At 33.5% G+C, this 13,458-nt stretch overlaps 1 pseudogene across 1 annotated transcript; it reads left to right on the top strand.

The window, feature by feature from the left end:
* Positions 1-5,538: 5,538 nt before the first annotated feature.
* Positions 5,539-9,582, top strand: LOC146910598 (ras-related protein RABC2a-like; annotated as a pseudogene). Its single transcript, XR_015018285.1, has 6 exons — positions 5,539-5,863; positions 6,315-6,383; positions 6,564-6,629; positions 6,810-6,931; positions 8,340-8,468; positions 9,202-9,582. The product of XR_015018285.1 is annotated as a ras-related protein RABC2a-like (transcript).
* The last annotated feature ends 3,876 nt before the right edge of the window (positions 9,583-13,458 follow it).

Below are 13,458 nucleotides of genomic sequence, written 5' to 3'. Positions count from 1 at the left end.
GTATATATGCGGTACATCCAAAGGTGAAAATGACTACGGTATACATGAGGAACCCCCACCTAACACCAAAAGCAAGATGACCTAATTCTAATAGGCCTAAAAGGCTAAAACAAGAGGACATAAAATGGCTGGGGGTACTAAAAAAGATTGGAGGGCAGTAGTATTAGTGGATATTGAAAAAAAGAATAGAGGCCCATGGCTGAGGAAGGTCCAGCTCTGTTGAGCTGTTTGCACCCCCTCAGGGCCGGGCCTGAACTCCGGGTCTTGCATATATTATACATTGTTCATACCAACTGAGCTAAGTTCACATCGACATTTTAGAGATTCTATAATGAAATAGAAGACTTAATTAAAAAATCATTAAATAAAATAGAAACAGTTAACATTTATTTATATTATTTCAAAATATATGAAGAAATACAGTTTGCTTATTCAGATAAATCAATAAAAATGACGACTTTGCTTGTAATAACAAAACAAAAAAATACTATGACTTTGCTAAAATCTCCATGTGTTCCATAGTGTCCAATAATATTATGATGTCTACGACTAATGATTAAAAAAAGTTTCACTCGTGCTAATGAGTTGTCGATTGCCCTCAAAACAAAGTGGAATTCACATAGATATGAATAATAAAATTATAAAATGCTAAAATATTGGGTTCACAATCCCTTATGCGATACGATGTAGACTACGACAGTTTACAGATTTGATAGAGGGATCCCTCTATTTGTATATATTGATCAATTAATTTTTAAGGTTAGTACGTAGATCCAGCTATAAAAAAGTTAGTTTTCTTTTTATATAGAAAATTCAAGGTGAGGGATGAATGATGTTCCGATTCAAAAAAATAAATATATTCAGCTAGTACACATAGTTGTATGTTAATTGATTATGTTTATATATATGTATTCTTACGTAATTAAATTAAAGGTATAATTCATTTGAAAAAAATAAGTGTAATTAAAAAAAAAACATTAGCTAGGGGACTAAACAAAAACCCTCAAAGAGAAACAAAGGCGGAAAAATCAAAACAAATAAAATGGCTAAAAGCAAACGGGACAACTCCCACATAAAAACTAATGAGGCTAATGACTAGTAGCATCTACCTTAAACCATTTGTTCGCTTTAAGTTGCTACTTCTTAGTTTTGTTTTTAGCAACCACCAATTGAAATGGCTAACTTGTGTTTTCAACCGAATCAACATTCTCTTCTTTATGAGCCATTAGCCCACGAATCACTCAAAAAATCTATATCTTGATGTGTCACTAGAGTAACAAACCCTAAAACTTACATATCATGAATAATGTATGCAATGAAGTTTGACAATTTAAAATCTGCCACCGCTATGAAACTACTTTCTAAAGGAAGTGAATCAAAGTGCAGGTGGCATTTAGCCTGGGAATGGACACTTTTTTCCCACCATGGGAAAGTTCCATTTCCCAGGACAGGTGGCGGTGTACCCGGTTTAGGAATAAAAAAATTAAAAATTAAAATAGTTTTTTAATCCTTTTTTTATTTTTTCAGTTTATCTCTTCCATTTACTAAAAACAAATACAGTACTATTATTTTCTCTCACTGTACTCCTTCCTCTGCATTTTCTCTCACTGTACTCCTTCTTCCTCTGCATAGAAACCCACAAAACTCATCATCCACCTCCATAACCATGGCATCCCGACGAGATTCCGAGCACCACCACCAACAACGATAGCACAAGTTGATTCCCTTCCAACATTCAATCTCCACCATCTTTAACACCATGCCATCTCTTGCAGCCAAAAAACTTCTTTTCTTTTGGATTCATTAATTTGCTGGACTTTCATGGTTACACAGCATTAACAAACACTTTTTAATTATCAGCGGTGGTCGGAGCATCACCATCGCCGCTGCCGCAAGGAGAAGGCGGAGCTTGACCTTGCTGAAATTTTGACTGATGCAGTCCGAGAGAAAAGAAAACATTTGCTTTTAATTCACGGGGTTGAATCCGGATTCAGAGTTGGGGTTTTCTAGATTCGACGTTGGATCCTTTCTTGGGTTGGTGTTTTTTTCCAGATTGTTTTGTTTTTTAGATTTGGATTTTGGGGTTTTGTTTTTCAAGGATGAATCTGGAGTTATTTGTTGTTGATGCAAAAAAAGAGTGTGGTTGATTGATATGTGGCAAAAGAGATATGAATTTAGGGAGAAGAAAAGAATCAAATATGAAGAGGTGTTATCAAAAATCTGAAGAGGTTTGATGAAGGAGATGAGGACGAATAATAGTTTTTTTTTTTTTTAAGGAATGACAATGAATGAGTTTTGATAAAAAAATAAATAAATAAAACAAACAAATGCTAAATTATTATTTAATTAATTGGTGGGGCCGGAATTATTTTTATACAATGACCAACAATAAGTTGCAACAATTACCACTTCTTCCATCTCAGCCATCCAATTAAAATACTATTAAATCTATGGCTGTAAATGACACTTTCCCATCATGGGAAAAAAGAGTTTATTCCCATACTAAACGTCACCCAAAGTGCATATCTTAAAAGAGTTGTCTTCTCATCAAAACACGGGGAAGATCAAATCAAATTTTATATTTGAGAAATAATGCACACATTAACACATATTTAAAAAAAAAAATCAGAGTAAAGAGATCCTTAATATCCAAATAAATACTCTTTGCAGTTTTGCCCAATCGTCTTCTCATTTGTTCTTCATATTTCTGCAAATGCATCATCACATGCTTTTAATATATGGTTATTGGTTAATTTTCTTGTGTTCGCATTAGCTAAACGATGTATTTTAGTGTTGAAAACACTTTTTTCGTGCTAATTTTTTTTTAAGACACCATAAATTGATATAATTTTTATAAAAAAGAGGGTGATATGATAGGAAAATGAAAGGCAACAATAATGTATGATAGCGTGCTTTAAGAGAAACACCTTACACCTAAGTTATACTAATTAGCATCTAGGTAGCAATCATCCTTTGTTTAGTCACCTTAAATAAAAGTGTTGTAACATGATGATAACACGAGAGAAAAAAAAAAGAACTTAGTTCAAAGTTTAGGCTGATATAAATAAACAGGTATCCCGTGCTATGTTCTGCTTCAACATAGCAGCATCGCTTTCCTTCCTCACACGTAGGCCATGGAGTTGAGACAGTAACATTGCATTCCACAAAAAGAGGCATACGCATGTTGTAGGGAACTAAAAAATGGATTACGTGCACAATCATCATAATAACATACTTCCTTCGGTCTCAAATGTAAGAAACTTTTCACTTTTTAGGTTCATTTAATAATTGATGTATGTAGTCCATATTATGGACCACATACATCAATTATTGAATGAACCTAAAAAGTGAAAAGTTTCTTACATTTGAGACCGGGGTGACGTTTAGTATGGGAATAAACTCTTTTTTCCCATGATGGGAAAGTGTCATTTACAGCCATAGATTTAATAGTATTTTAATTGGATGGCTGAGATGGAAGAAGTGGTAATTGTTGCAACTTATTGTTGGTCATTGTATAAAAATAATTCCGGCCCCACCAATTAATTAAATAATAATTTAGCATTTGTTTGTTTTATTTATTTATTTTTTTATCAAAACTCATTCATTGTCATTCCTTAAAAAAAAAAAAAACTATTATTCGTCCTCATCTCCTTCATCAAACCTCTTCAGATTTTTGATAACACCTCTTCATATTTGATTCTTTTCTTCTCCCTAAATTCATATCTCTTTTGCCACATATCAATCAACCACACTCTTTTTTTGCATCAACAACAAATAACTCCAGATTCATCCTTGAAAAACAAAACCCCAAAATCCAAATCTAAAAAACAAAACAATCTGGAAAAAAACACCAACCCAAGAAAGGATCCAACGTCGAATCTAGAAAACCCCAACTCTGAATCCGGATTCAACCCCGTGAATTAAAAGCAAATGTTTTCTTTTCTCTCGGACTGCATCAGTCAAAATTTCAGCAAGGTCAAGCTCCGCCTTCTCCTTGCGGCAGCGGCGATGGTGATGCTCCGACCACCGCTGATAATTAAAAAGTGTTTGTTAATGCTGTGTAACCATGAAAGTCCAGCAAATTAATGAATCCAAAAGAAAAGAAGTTTTTTGGCTGCAAGAGATGGCATGGTGTTAAAGATGGTGGAGATTGAATGTTGGAAGGGAATCAACTTGTGCTATCGTTGTTGGTGGTGGTGCTCGGAATCTCGTCGGGATGCCATGGTTATGGAGGTGGATGATGAGTTTTGTGGGTTTCTATGCAGAGGAAGAAGGAGTACAGTGAGAGAAAATGCAGAGGAAGGAGTACAGTGAGAGAAAATAATAGTACTGTATTTGTTTTTAGTAAATGGAAGAGATAAACTGAAAAAATAAAAAAAGGATTAAAAAACTATTTTAATTTTTAATTTTTTTATTCCTAAACCGGGTACACCGCCACCTGTCCTGGGAAATGGAACTTTCCCATGGTGGGAAAAAAGTGTCCATTCCCAGGCTAAATGCCACCTGAGACCGGAGGGAGTATAGTACAAATATTACTATCATAAATACAAACTTGTCTGCACTCAATGTTTGAGGCAATCATGCACTTGGTATATACGTGGTCATTGGATACTGATCGAACAATTTTGATTTCAAGTTCCGTATTTTTAATATTGAAGAAATCAAATCCGCATTAAAATGTAGACCATTTAATTTAGATCCAACAACGATTATATGTGAATACGTTAAAACATTGACAACAAAAAATCTGATTTGCTGATATTGACATTTGACACATACAATTATACTTTAGTCTTTAGACCTTCTCTTAGCACCCACCACAACTTATGTTGAAGTTTAAAAATTCTAAATTGGTAACCATAAATTCCATTATTAACTTTCAATATAATTGATAGTCCTCCTAGACCTTACTTATGTTTGTCATTGCTATTCTAAATGTTAGAATTAGTTGAAGTTTATTTCCTTCTTAAAAAGACCAATATTAGTATTGTTCGTTGAAGGAAGTTATCAATAATCATAGGTTTGTTATCTTTGTTATGAATACTTACTTTAGTTAGAATATACACCCTCCGGTCAATATTATAAGCAAAAATCAACATTTAACATTCATATAAAGTGATTTTTTTTTAAGAGTATAAAGTGATTTTTTTTACCATTCATATAAATAAATTATATAAAGTGATTTTTTTTACCATGGTACAAAGTTTCTATCATTATTTAACATGATTAGTCTATTTTAAGAGTATGTAAACACACAATGTGTGCTCTCCATTTTCAATCGAATTTTCTTCATACGGAGTCAATGATCGAACCCCTAAGCAGTCTTAATCCTTTTTTTATCTAATCTATATATTTATTGTAATCAACATTTTTCTCAATGATCAATCTTTTTATCAATTTATTTTCCTCTTTGATTCATACCATAGTAGTACTTCTGAATACCTTTTTGTTTAAGAAGCAAAAAAGGTGTAGACGTTTTAGCTTCTTCTCTCTCTCTCCTTAGTCCTTTAAGAGAGCAAATAAATGAAGTGATACCCCATTGGGTGGCATTGCATTTTCCAACTTACAGAAACAGTGTGGCCTTTTAGTTACTACTACTACTCTCTCTCTCTCTCTCTCTCTCTCTCTCTCTCTGGTACCTTTCACTATTCCTTTTTAAGATAGCCACAACACATAACACACAGACAAAGTAAATAGCTAGAAAGAGATAGAAAAATGAGTTCATCATCAGGCTCTGGTCATAGCAGTGGCCATGATCTCTCTTTCAAGATCTTGTTGATTGGTGATTCTGGTGTTGGAAAAAGTTGTTTACTTGTCACTTTCATTTCCAACTCCTCTGTTGAAGATCTTTCACCTACCATTGGTATTTACAACTCTCTCATTTCTATTAAGTTATTGGTGTCTGCCTCTTGATTCTTGATCTAGCTATTGTTTATAATTACACTGTTCAATTCAAATTCTGAATGTTAAATTAAATTTGTCAATTCAGTTTGTTTCATCATTGAATCTGTTGGCAATAGGATGCCATTGTTTAATTGTTTTGCTCCTTTTATATATGTCATTGGATTGTAATTAACAAACTATTTAATTTATGCACTCATTTCTTGTTAGCTGTTATCTCAGTGGTAAGAGTTTGATCTTGTAATCTAAAGATATTCGACGGTTGTATAATGATCATTAATATCACTTTAGTTGATAATAATTTTCGCTTTCTCTAATTTTATTTTATTTTAAAATGCTCTCATTCCTTAACTATGTTGCTTTTATCTGATTTGAGTTTTCATATGATCCAACGTTGTTTCTGTGTTCCGCAGGGGTTGATTTTAAGATCAAAACGCTCACAGTAGGTGGGAAAAGATTAAAACTTACAATTTGGGACACAGGTATATACATATTAGAGTCATAAAATATTCTGTTTTCCCTTCATGAAATTAGACCTGTGTTCAATCTTAGCAGCATGTGATTCATAGAGTTTTCTGTTGAATAATTTGTTAATTTACCAAAATGTCTAATTTAATTTAAGTGGTAAATTGACTTATAAAATAGCATTGGATATATTGCAGCTGGACAGGAAAGGTTCCGGACTCTAACAAGTTCTTACTATAGAGGAGCACAAGGAATCATTCTCGGTATGCTCAGTTTATGTACATGTAGATATCTGTTACATTGTTCTTCCTGAGAAATTGTGGCTTTGATATTATCTATATGTATCTTGGGACTAAAGTATCTCTCTCTATTACTGATATAAGTCACTTTTTCTAATGTTAATGATTTCTATTTATAGAGTGCTTTGTTTTCTTATCTTCTAGTTTATGATGTCACAAGGAGAGAAACCTTTACAAACTTGTCAGAAGTGTGGTCTAAGGAATTGGAACTCTATTCAACTAATCAGGAGTGCGTGAAGATGCTAGTTGGAAATAAAGTTGACAAAGTAAGTTTTATGTTCTAATTAGTAAAAATCTCGCATAAGATTGCACGAATGTGTGAAAAATGACAGGAAATAGATATGTTAAATTCTTCCAGGTTGCATTACCAGAAGACTTTTCTTATAATAGATAGACAGATCATCAAGAAAGTACTAGTTCTGAGTTTATGATTACCATAGGCATAGAGAATGGATTTTTTTATTGGATTGGTAGGAAATTGTCTTGAAATATTTTTTATTGGATTGGTTGGAAATTGTGGTTTTGATCTTATCCACGTTTAGACAATGAAATAACATTTAAGTTTTGTCTATTTCACCATTCATTGGAACTAATGACAATGAGTCAATGCTCACATTATGAGAAAATTAAGACATTCTCATGATTTCAAAATAATAAATTCAATTCTAACCTATCTTAAGTATGCTTTAGGCGTGGACCAACTTAGAAGACCTTGTCTTTCGTATGGTTTGTATACATGAACACGTTCATACCGTTCAGAGTCTCACATTAGACGTAATATTGCCTAATAGTTTTTATAAGTGAAAGACATCTCTCACGTTACAAGCCGATTTTGTAGAGTGGTGTTAGGCTCGGTCTTAATATTAAGATGGTATCAAAGTCTATGAAATATTTGTTGGGCCAGCCGTTTTATTTTTTTTCTTTTTTGGAATTACATATCTTAGTTGTTATTTTGTTAGTAGGGGTGGTTGAATTCATGACCTCCTTATCATTCCAACTCCTATGTTCCTCCCCAAAACTACAAGCCACCTTTTCACTCCCTTGGACTATCCGTTATTGAGCTACTCGGGTCAAGCTCCAAATGTCTAGTTTTGAGCGTGAGAGGGTGCATTGAAAGTCCCATGTTCAATGTGATATGACCTAAAAGAGTATTTTTCAAGTAGGAGGCATCCCTTACTTACGATAACATTGCTTCACACTTTTCTGCCACCATCACCGTGATATTCTGATGACATACATCAGAACCCCGGATCCCTCCCATTACTATTCAAAATGAATGAAATCAGATATACATTTGTATTTCAGTGATATTAACACTTGCATTTCAGTGAATTTGTGAAGTATTACACTGCCATTTAGAGGCACTATCATTTGTCTAAGCAACCAACTTGAGCATATGATTTACAGTTCTACTGGACATTCTGAAACCATTGAAGAACCTTGTGGAGATAGATGAATTTTTGTATTAGAACCTCATTTAGCACAAATGTCATTTACCATTGCACATAGCAATAGCATAGGTTCAGATCACGAATACCTCACTTTTAGACACACATTAGATTTATTAGACCCTTAGCTTTCCAGAACTCCTAGGAATGGATCTCACAATGTGAGATTTTCACATGATTGGTGGCTCTGTCTGTCATCTAATATCTGCTATGGTTTATTACTCAGGATTCTGAGAGGGCTGTAAGCAGAGAAGAGGGCTTAGCCCTTGCTAAAGAACTGGGGTGTTTGCTTCTTGAATGTAGTGCTAAAACTCGAGAAAATGTGGAGAAGTGCTTTGAAGAACTCGCTCTAAAGGTACGATTTTATAGGTTTCCTTTAATGATGTTTCTGTCTTATGCATATTGTTCCAATTAACTAACAATAGGGCACTACACTTCACTAAGTTAATTGGTAGTTTTCTTTGTTTGTAAAACAGCTTGCAATTTCTGTATACTCTAATATGCTTAGTATATAGTTTTTCAATTCATTCATCATTCATTTAATATAAATGAAGAATTCAGAGGAATTTGCTCTTCTCTCACACCCTGTGAGTTCTTACTTTGATAGCAGGGTGACAAATTACCTTAAGCTTAAATATTGGTTCTAAAAATATAATAACTCAACTGAGAAATCTGCATACAGAAGAAGTATAAGAAGTGTTTTTGTATAATATATTGACCGGACGTTGATGCACAGGCATCTAATAAGAAGCTTACATATTGGTTTTGTATAAAATCTGGTTTTAAAAAGTGCTTATCTACTATTCTACGGCTTTTGTTAAGTTAGTATTTTTCTCCTTGCCAGGACTTGACCCCTGGATCTTTAACTTCTCAGCTCATTTAATCCCTTAGCTCAAACCAGTTGAGCTACCCAACCCCCTAGAATAAACTATCAAGTTGGTCCCTGAATGAACTACAGAAATATAATAAGTAGTCCATAAAACAAGGTTTTGATATTTAGTTTGAGAGAAACTTGTATGGTAAATTGATTGATTGTGTATTTTTTTATATATCAAATTATGACCTAATAGTAGAGCACCATTTTGTAGATAATGGAAGCTCCTAGTTTATTGGAAGAAGGATCAGCAGCAACAAAAAGGAATGTTTTAAAACAGAAACAAGAACCACAGTCATCCCAAAATGGAGGCTGTTGCTCTTAAATTGCTGCATTGTGAACGTTTTGAACAAATATCCTGTATATGTGAGTTTCTTCCATAGTTTGTTACTGCTGCTAGTGTCCTTTGGTTGCTCAACTACTTGAATGACGAAATTGGCAACAATGATGCTTATTAGGTTGTGTAAATTTGTTTGCCTATGAATGATGTATCTTTTGTGTGTTGCTCCCAAGTCAATCTGATAATCATACTTGCACAATTATGTTTACTCACAAACTTGTACAAACTATAATATATAACATGTCTTTGTTTAAAGATTACAGGGCATGCCCATGCCCCACTTAAATTTTTCATTCATTTGAAAACTTAAATACGGCCGCATCAGTAGTTTGTACTTTGTAATATGAAGTAAGATTAGCCATTAAACTCCTTGTTGTTACATTCAACCACTATAATCTTAAAGAGAAATGTTTTAATTGAAAAGAAGATAGTGAAGTAGTGCAATACTGGCTCCTCTGTAATAAGCTATATGAAACAATAAAGAATAGCATCATGTCCAAGTTAAAAACATAAAGTTTCATGTCATAGTGGCCAAAATGCTTCAAACGGGCGAAAACTAAACAAAAAGTTTCATGTGCAAGTTCAAAACCATATTTACTGGTGTCTTATGATTCTGTTGAGTTCCATGTCTTCCATCACCATTTATCACATCGTGATGAGTACTTTGTTTCAATAAAGTTTCTTAGAGAAGTTTTATGCCTTCTCATATGTCCCCCTAAAGCTAGCTTGTCCAGATATAAACTCAGACCCACATATACAACACCTGTGAACTTTAGTCATGTTAGTCCTGCTGCTGCTTAATAATTGTAAAGTAAGAGCGGTGTTTGTGTTTGTAGGGGTCATATTTATGATGATCACTCACTTTGTTCACAAAAGTAGTTATAACTGCCTTTTGTTGATTTCTTGCTTGGTGCCAACTGTATTTTTTGGTCAAGATCCTCATTATTCAATGTACACTTCCATTTAGAAAAAGATATACTCGTAGAATTAAATAATATTATTTTAAAAATATTATTGTTTTATTTCATAAGTTTATCCTTTTCCAAATAAAAGTGTTTATTGGATTGGAGAGAATATTAACCTGCAATTGGTCTTCTTAAGGGGTTAGAGGTGGATGGGAGTAACAAAATAGTACTTCTTTGTATCTATTAATTTGTCAAAAAAATAAAAATGTAATGAATTAAGAGAAGAAATTCAGGTAAAGGAGTTAGAGATCGATGGGAGCAATAAAAATGATACAGTACTTTTTTCCCTTATATTTATTTATATTTACATCACGCACTTGATACAGTACTTTTTTCCCTTTAATGAAACTCTTCTCTACATTATTGCATGTGGATTTAGTTATAATCAATATCATACATTACCATGTTATGTTACTTGAACCTAAAACACAAGACAGAAAACTGTCAGTGTGGTCGATACGATAGCATACCATCACAGACTCCATTTTTAAAAATAAAATATTTTGATCCAATTATGTCACGCCCACTCCATGCAAATAATGTTAGTGTTCATACTTAAAACATTCATCTTTACTCTTCCTTTTTTTCCCCGTCTTTTTCGAGAATTCAGGGTAAGAAGGAAAAAATGTGTTGGAACAAAATGTGTTTAACAATGAACCTTAAAGAGTTTTGATGATGACAAGGTATTAAAAATTGTAAATTGGACTAGCTAATATTTGTTCAAAGTGTACAGGATCATAGTTAAAAATTTACATCATATAAAGGTTCTGAAGAACAAATAGAGAGCTATGGACTAAAAGGAAGCTTGAAAGCATCTGAAAAGAAGTGCATCTGAAGTCATGAGTGCTACTGAAGAATGATGACGTCATCAGAAGCTGAAAGTCATCAGAAGCTGAAGGTCATCAGAAGTTGAAGGTCAACAGAAGCGGATAGTCTTCAGAAGCGAATAGTCATCAGAAGCAGATAGTTCAGAAGCGACTTCATCAGAAGCTGAAGCTCATCAGGAGCTGATTATCACCAGAAGCTGAAGATCAACTGAATTTGAGAAATTCAAGGATTCAAGAGTTGTGTCATGAATCTAAACTCATCAAAGGACAACAAAAGATCAGTGGAATTTTGCAACGGTCATTTCAAAGGTGTTTGAAGACATGTGCTTGCAATTTTGGACGAAAGCGTTGACATTGTACTTTGTACGAACTGTACAACCACCTTCTCCACTACTCTGTTTTGTGTCCACACTACAAGACAAGAAAACAGCTCCAGAATACGGCTTCGCCTGCATAGATGTTCCTTTGGATAAGGAATGGATTTCAAATTGGTTCTTCATAGGACAACAACCAAATCAGGCAAAAGATCATTGGTGAAAGATCAAGCTTCAACAACGACTCTTTGATGTGCTGGCAATTTCACAACGTCTCTTTCACACCTCTATATAAAGGAGTAAAGACTTAGAGATTTGGTAATGCTGAACGAAAGACTCACAACATTATTACAAGTGCCAAACCTCTGCTGAAATTGTTCTGCATTCACTTAGAATTTCTGTGTCTCAAAGTTTCATCTTAGAAATTCTTAAGTTATTGAGTCTGTATCTGATTTGTATCGTGAGCACATCTGATTGTATATCAAGTGTTCAACCTTAAACAATTTTCTGTGTAATTTTGTTTAGTTAGAAGTCTCTTGCAGTTGTGCTTGAGCAGGGAAGTCTCTTGATTGTGTTCTTGAGCATAGGAAGACTCTTGCAAAGTGTGCTTGAGCAAAGGAAGTCTCTTGCAGGTGTGCTTGAGCAATTGTAATCAGATATTACTCTTAGTGAAATCTCCTTGGAAGTGCAAAGGGGACTGGACTACTTCCGGATTGTGGAAGGAACCAGTATAATTGCTTTGTGTCGTTCTTCTTCTCTCTCTCTATTTTATTCCGCTGCGTTCAGATTCTGATTATCACTTCAGAAGCTGTTTCACTTAGCTTCTCATCAGTGTGTTCAGTTTTAGGAGAAACGAAGAATTTTTCAAAACACAATTCAACCCCCCTTCTTGTGTTTTTCTCACCTTCAAAATGTGCCCAGTAAAATTTATAGACACATGACATGACACAAATGTTTTTTTTTTTGTAACACGCATAAAAAGATTTGAAAATTGCTCTTTAGACAACTTGAATTGTTTACAAGATCTCGAACTTTCAAAACTATCTCCACCTCAAATTATGAATTGTTCAACAGTGAACGGTAGTTGTAGATCGTTCATAACTTTTTAAATATGTTAAACGACTAATCAATCTAAACAATTCTACCTATATGTTCATGACTTACAAACATGAGGTGTGACATTTTAGATCGGTTAATCGTATAACCGATTTGAAAAGTGACGTGAACATGTGCTTGCAAGTAATCCAAAGTGCCTAAAGAGCAATTTTCAAAAGATTTTAGTTAGCCCAATATAGATTTTAGTTAGCCCAACAAAGAAAGAATATATGAAAATAAAACTCAGAGAAATCACACAAATTGACGGACCTTCATCTATGACCATAGGAGTTCTTTCAAAATAAAATTCTACGACCATAGGAGTGTTGCGTATAGATCAAATGCAACATTAGTTTATAACTATAAAGTCCAGATACGTGATACGGGTGGGGTATACAATACGGTACGGGTACGCGGAGACGCGGAATTTTTAAAACTTGGTATACTATACGGTTAACATACGTTAACAAAATTTTTATACTAAAACTTATATGAATGTAAAATATTTGAAGAAAACCACCATTGATTACTCTTCATTATTATATTATTATAAAAGTCACAATTTTTTAAAAATAATACATGTGACCAAAATAAAAATAAAAATCGTGTTTTCTTATAAAATTGAATCATATTCATTTCCAATGAATTTTCACAACATTGTCTCACTTTTTTATAAAATTGAATCATATACGTATCTTTGAAGTATCTTATAAGTATTTTTGTGTATCTGTGGAGTATTTTACAAGTATCCGATCATATAATTTTTTTAAATTAAATAATTAATTCTGAAACTTCGTGGATACGTATCCATGAATATCCATGGAGTATCGATTTCTAATACACATCCGATAAAGAGACGTCTTCATTTTGAAGTATCCAAGGTTAGGTTTATAACATATCATAGTTGCGTATAGACCAAATGCAGCACTA

This window comes from Medicago sativa, chromosome 7 (assembly GCF_051527215.1).
Source record: "Medicago sativa cultivar Bolivia chromosome 7, Bolivia_mono, whole genome shotgun sequence".
NCBI lineage: Eukaryota > Viridiplantae > Streptophyta > Magnoliopsida > Fabales > Fabaceae > Medicago > Medicago sativa.
This window is presented reverse-complemented; position numbering and strand designations above follow the sequence as displayed.